At 43.2% G+C, this 5,199-nt stretch overlaps 1 long non-coding RNA gene across 1 annotated transcript; it reads right to left on the minus strand.

Annotated features, from left to right (window-relative positions):
- Positions 1-325: 325 nt before the first annotated feature.
- LOC132536921 (uncharacterized) lies at positions 326-2,437 on the minus strand. The gene is made up of 6 exons (XR_009548450.1): positions 2,283-2,437; positions 1,805-1,916; positions 1,678-1,713; positions 1,035-1,145; positions 720-761; positions 326-633 (listed from the first exon to the last, which is right to left on the minus strand). It is a non-coding gene; the product is annotated as an uncharacterized LOC132536921 (long non-coding RNA).
- Positions 2,438-5,199: the final 2,762 nt, after the last annotated feature.

Genomic DNA, 5,199 nt, shown 5'->3' on the forward strand with positions numbered 1-5,199 from the left:
AAACATGAATATACTCAATAACATTATTCTGAGAGGAATCAAAACCACAACACTAAAGAAATTAACTATTAATGTGAAAACAGTCACCTAAGCCCATTAGATGGAGAAACCCTTTAGAAATGTAACACTGGGCACAAAATAACTCTTGAAACAGTATTTATTTTTCTCAAAAGTGAAGAACCCTTTTGAAATTGGAGATACAAACAAAATTGTTTTATAACTGCTCTGAGCTCTGCTCAGAGATTCTGAAAAGATTCCAATAAATAAATAAATAAATCCACAAAAAGTGGATAATAAATAAACTACTACATAAATAGAAATGATCTTTGATAACCCTGTGACCAAACTTTAGAATAAACTAGATGTCAAGATTTGAAATCTGTGGCAAAGTGAAGCATTAACTGAATTATCAGTTTCAGAGGAACTATCAGAGGAGTATTAGAGACCTAGGACTTGATACCAGCTCAGTTGCAGAAGTGTAAAGGCCAGGACTTAGGATGTCTTTCTTCTACTTGATTTTTAAACTTGTGAGCAGTTCAGTGAAGATTTCAGCTTTTGATATAGGAATCCCAGGAAGGTATTCAACTTCTTTGGGAACTTGCCAAAATCTACAATTTGGATGTCCTCTTCTTCCTTAAATGAAATAAGAAATCTTGGTTCAGGGAAGTTGGCAGGGACATAGCCTGGGTAGTGGGCATTCCATCCTGGTGGTAGCTTACCTGGTAGGTAAGGGTGACTATGGGTAATTTTTGCAGAATATTCTGTGAACCAGAGACAAAGAAAAGGCAGTAAGACTTTGGGGAAGTCAGGTAGGCAATTGGGGTCCCATTAGGAGTCACAGGGATGCTAACTAAAATGACACTGATGGTTGCTCTGCCCTGGGCTGTTGGGTGATAAGGCATGAGGTTAGAACTAAAAAGTATCAGTGAAAATGCTAAGAACAGACAAGACAAGACCATGCACTAGACATGGTTTGAGCTCTTCTGAGGACAGGAAGTCTTCAAACCAGAAAGAATCACCCCATATTCACAAACCTCAAGAGTCTTCAGATTTTTACTGATGGCTAAAGACGAGTTAGAGATACTGACAAACTTGTCTGAAGCATTCCGGAAGGCAGCCAGGTTAGACATCAGAAATTTGACATCCTGCAGGGATAAAGAATTTGAGTACAGCTGGGGAGTACAGTTGAGTACAGTTCTGCTGGCTTATTTACCATACCTCCTGCCTCCTTTTCCCTCACTGGTGCCTTCTATCACTCCATAGGCCTCCATTTTGTCTCCCAGCTCTGCACTGCCCCTAACTCCAGGAAGAACTCAACTACTCAAGGGCATAGCTTCTGTATACTGCATTCGTAGTGCATTCTGGAGTTGAGGCAAAACACAGACCACCCCACCTCCAGACACCAAGTGAGCCTGGGTGAATGGGGAATTGCCAATACAACTATCAGAGAAGGACCTAAAGGAAAGAGGGACAGTTTTGCCAACAATTTTTTTTTTAAAGAATTTTCAGTTTGGGGAAAACAACATTTACTATACAATACTCAAATGAAACAAAGAATAGACCTAGATAAGTGTGGCCACCCAGGCATGCCAGACCCTAATGCACCCAAACCTGTGACTGGAGACATGAACCAGTCACCAGCAGGGAGGCAGAAAGATCTTGGGAATGTGCTCTCACCTTCAGCCTGTAGCATTCATTTGGGCCTATAGGCACCTACAGGGAAAAGAGAACTCATGAGAGACACTGGCCAATGGTGAATTATGGCCACCCTTACCTTGTGCCCAGGATGGACTCAGCTACTCACAGAGGTGTTGAAATTGGACAGGTCAGTCTGAATTTCTTTGATGATATAGTAGCTGTCGCAGCAGGACTGAGGCTGGCTTTTGCAGATCCTTGAGGGCAGGGGGGCTGGATGGCTGTGAGGAAAGAGGATGAGGAAAAGAAGGAGACAGAAGGATTTGTACATCTTGAGCTTCTGGGAACTACCCTAGGCCACCTGCAGCTATGAAGCAGTCTTTATAGACAGGGCAGGAGGGGGCAGGGTGGGAAATGGGGTGATGGTGGGCCATGCGGAGGAGCCCCAGATGAGCTGATATTCTTTTCTGATATGGAACCTCCATGACAAATATGGCAAGTTATTCGTCATTTTCTGTTAACTCAAGATCAGTAAAACTTGAAAAACCATTCTCAAAGAGATTTACCTCACCTGACTAAGAAGATAAGAGCCACTACTTATTAGACAGAGTGGGCACTGGTGAGAAGAATGCCTGATTTGAACTCACCTGGTTATGGCTGTGCCTTTGTCCAGCAGATGTAACTATACTGTCACTGTAGAGCTCTGACTCTTTGCCACCCACCCTGACTGGTCTTCCCCTATCCATCTGAGAGGCAGATGAGATTTTACCCACCAAGTCATATCTATATGACTAATGCTGATCACTTGGAAGAGTATTTCTTTCTTCATTTTTCTTTTTGGTGATGCCCCTGGGCTTTACAAATGTGTGATTCTACTACTTTCAGACTGACTGTTTCCATTCTTTACTATTTTTTGTTGTCGTTGTGGTTGTTGGGGCTTTGTTGCTCTGGACCAACTTTTTTCCATATATATATATATATATATATTTATATTTATATATGGAGAGAGAAAGAGAGAGAGAGAGAGAGAGATGAAAACACTAATGCTTCTGCCAGTTCAGTAGGGGGCTGGGCTATAACTATGGGAAAACAGGTATTATCACAGATGAGCTTGCTGCTCCTTTTCTTCAGAGAGACAAAGACAGAAAGGCAGAAAGATAGGAAGTCACACCATAGCACCTCTCCACCATCCATGGAGATCCCCCTAGTTCCATGATGCTCCCAAGTGTGCTGCATTTAAGCTTAGAACCTTGCACATAGTAAGGCACACACTCTACCAGGCAAGCTATCTCCTGGTTCCCAGAGAGATAGAAACACTGTGTTACTAATATTTAAGTTCTAACATTTTCACTTTAGCTTCTGTGAGAATGTGGGATGCCCACCCCACCTCTGGCTCTTGGTTTTGTCTGAGATAACTATGATGAATGCAATAAAAATGCGTGTTCCAAATCTTTGTGTTTCAGGTGAACAGAAGAGAACAACAGATGCAGAGGCCTACACAAGTATTAATAACAATAAAATTGATATGGAGACCAGAGTTATCAGATATCAGAGCAGAGGCTAGTAGACTTGAGACCAATGGAAAGAACATACTACCTTCCTAACCTCAACTCTACTTGGGATCATTTCCTCTTTGACATACCTGAATCCAGACTCAGCTCTTAGGGGTCTCTTCCCCCAGGCTTTTCCAGTAGTTTACAGTGTGTAAGGCCATCCTAATTTTGGAATTCCCCCCACTAGGCTTTTTATTCTAAATTGTGATGATACTCCTGTATTTTCATTAGACTAGTCCTGGGAAAGAGGCCTAATTTGCAAAGATGGGTCCCAAGGAAGCCACATCCCTGCAGTGTGGAATGGAGGCTTGAAAGAACACAAAAAGAAGGTATTTTGGTTGAATAGAGGGAGTAGAGGCATCAGAAATCCAGGCTTCTCTGTCTTCCCAGACAAGTCATTTTTTCCTAATTTTCTCAGTGGGTATGTGAAACTCGATGGCAATGCTTGACCAGTGAGGAACCCTGTGTTGCCTTCAGTATTGACAAAAACTAGGCAAACCAGTCAGGGCAACCAGTATGATTGAAGTCATGGGTAGACAAGTCTGAGGCATGATTCCATGGAGGGAGTAGCATAGCAGCTTGTCATAATGGAGGAGGTCAGTATCACTGCCAGTATGGGGAATACCAGACGAATAGGCCTGTGGCTGTGAATTAGGAGCAGATGTGAACCTCTGGTTGGACAAGCCTCAAGAACCAAGACCTGGGCACTGTGTCCTGTTCTGAGTGAACCTTGGCTACAGAGAGGACTATGTCAAGCTTGTGAGGATCCAGCATATGGGTCCCAGAATCTCACCTGAAATCTATAGGATCTCTTTTCTGCAGACTCTGGGGATGCTTCTCCTGTCCCAGAACTAGCAGAAGCTCCTGCAAGCTGCTTCAGAATGAGTACCTTTAGCTCATTTCCCTTCCTGATTGTAATCAACCCAGTGTACGGAGGAGGCTTTCCCTGAGCTGAATGACGCAAATGCAAGCCTAGGGTGGAATCACGTTCTTACAGGCTGGTTGGCCTTTTTCTGGGGGCTGAGTAAGATTGTGCTTCTTGTGCTTTCACTTAAAGCTTCTCCTTTAGAGACATGACTAAAGTTAGTGGAAAGTTGGGAGGAGGCCCTGGTTCCTCCTGGTTCTCCATAGAGGTCACTGAAGTGCTATGGAGATCACCCAAATTTCTTCTATACTGTCAACTGTGCATCCCACTCTAAATTATGCTTACTATATAAAATGTGATTGCTCTTTGCATGGGAAAAGGTTGGGTAGCACTCAATGAACACCTTGAGGGGGCCATAATCATTGACTAAGTAACACTAAGTGATATGTAATATTGATAATTTATATTCAATTTAAGCTCAGCAACTAGTTAGTTGACAGTGTCAGGGTCTCAGCTCATCATAGATTAAACAGAACATTCCCAAAATATAAAAAAATACCAGAGACACCACTTCCTGAATCCCAATCCTTGCCCATTATGACATCTTCCCATGTCCCCAACATTCTGCCTGACGGATCTTTCATTCTACCCTCTGCTCTAGTGAGTGTCTGGATTCTACAAAGAAATTTGTCACCTGACTCAGGCTACTTGTCCCCAAGGGTCACCACTAGATTGTCAGCTCACAGACATTCAACCGTAAGTCCTCCATGCCTCTAACATCACCTCCACAAACCCTCCCATTTCTTAAGAAGCAGTCACTGTCCTCTCCTGAAACTAGGTTCAGGATCCAACCCACTGTACTCTCCTTGAAGGATGGATTGTGTCCTCAGCAGTACTCCAACCTACACCTGTTATTACCCACCATCCAACTATCCCTGCCATCCCTAACTACTCCCACAAAGAGCTACTTGAGGGTCCCTGTCTGGAAAAATCCCTCTCCTACTCCTTGATTCCTCTAGCTCTCTTGTCTTTCTCCTTCCCTTCAGGATAAAACTTTTCCTGTCTTCCACCTTCTATGTCTCTCCTTCAGTCACGTCTCAACCCATTGTCACCAGATTTTCCCCCAACACACATGGAAATTATTTA

Source organism: Erinaceus europaeus, chromosome 2 (assembly GCF_950295315.1).
Source record: "Erinaceus europaeus chromosome 2, mEriEur2.1, whole genome shotgun sequence".
NCBI lineage: Eukaryota > Metazoa > Chordata > Mammalia > Eulipotyphla > Erinaceidae > Erinaceus > Erinaceus europaeus.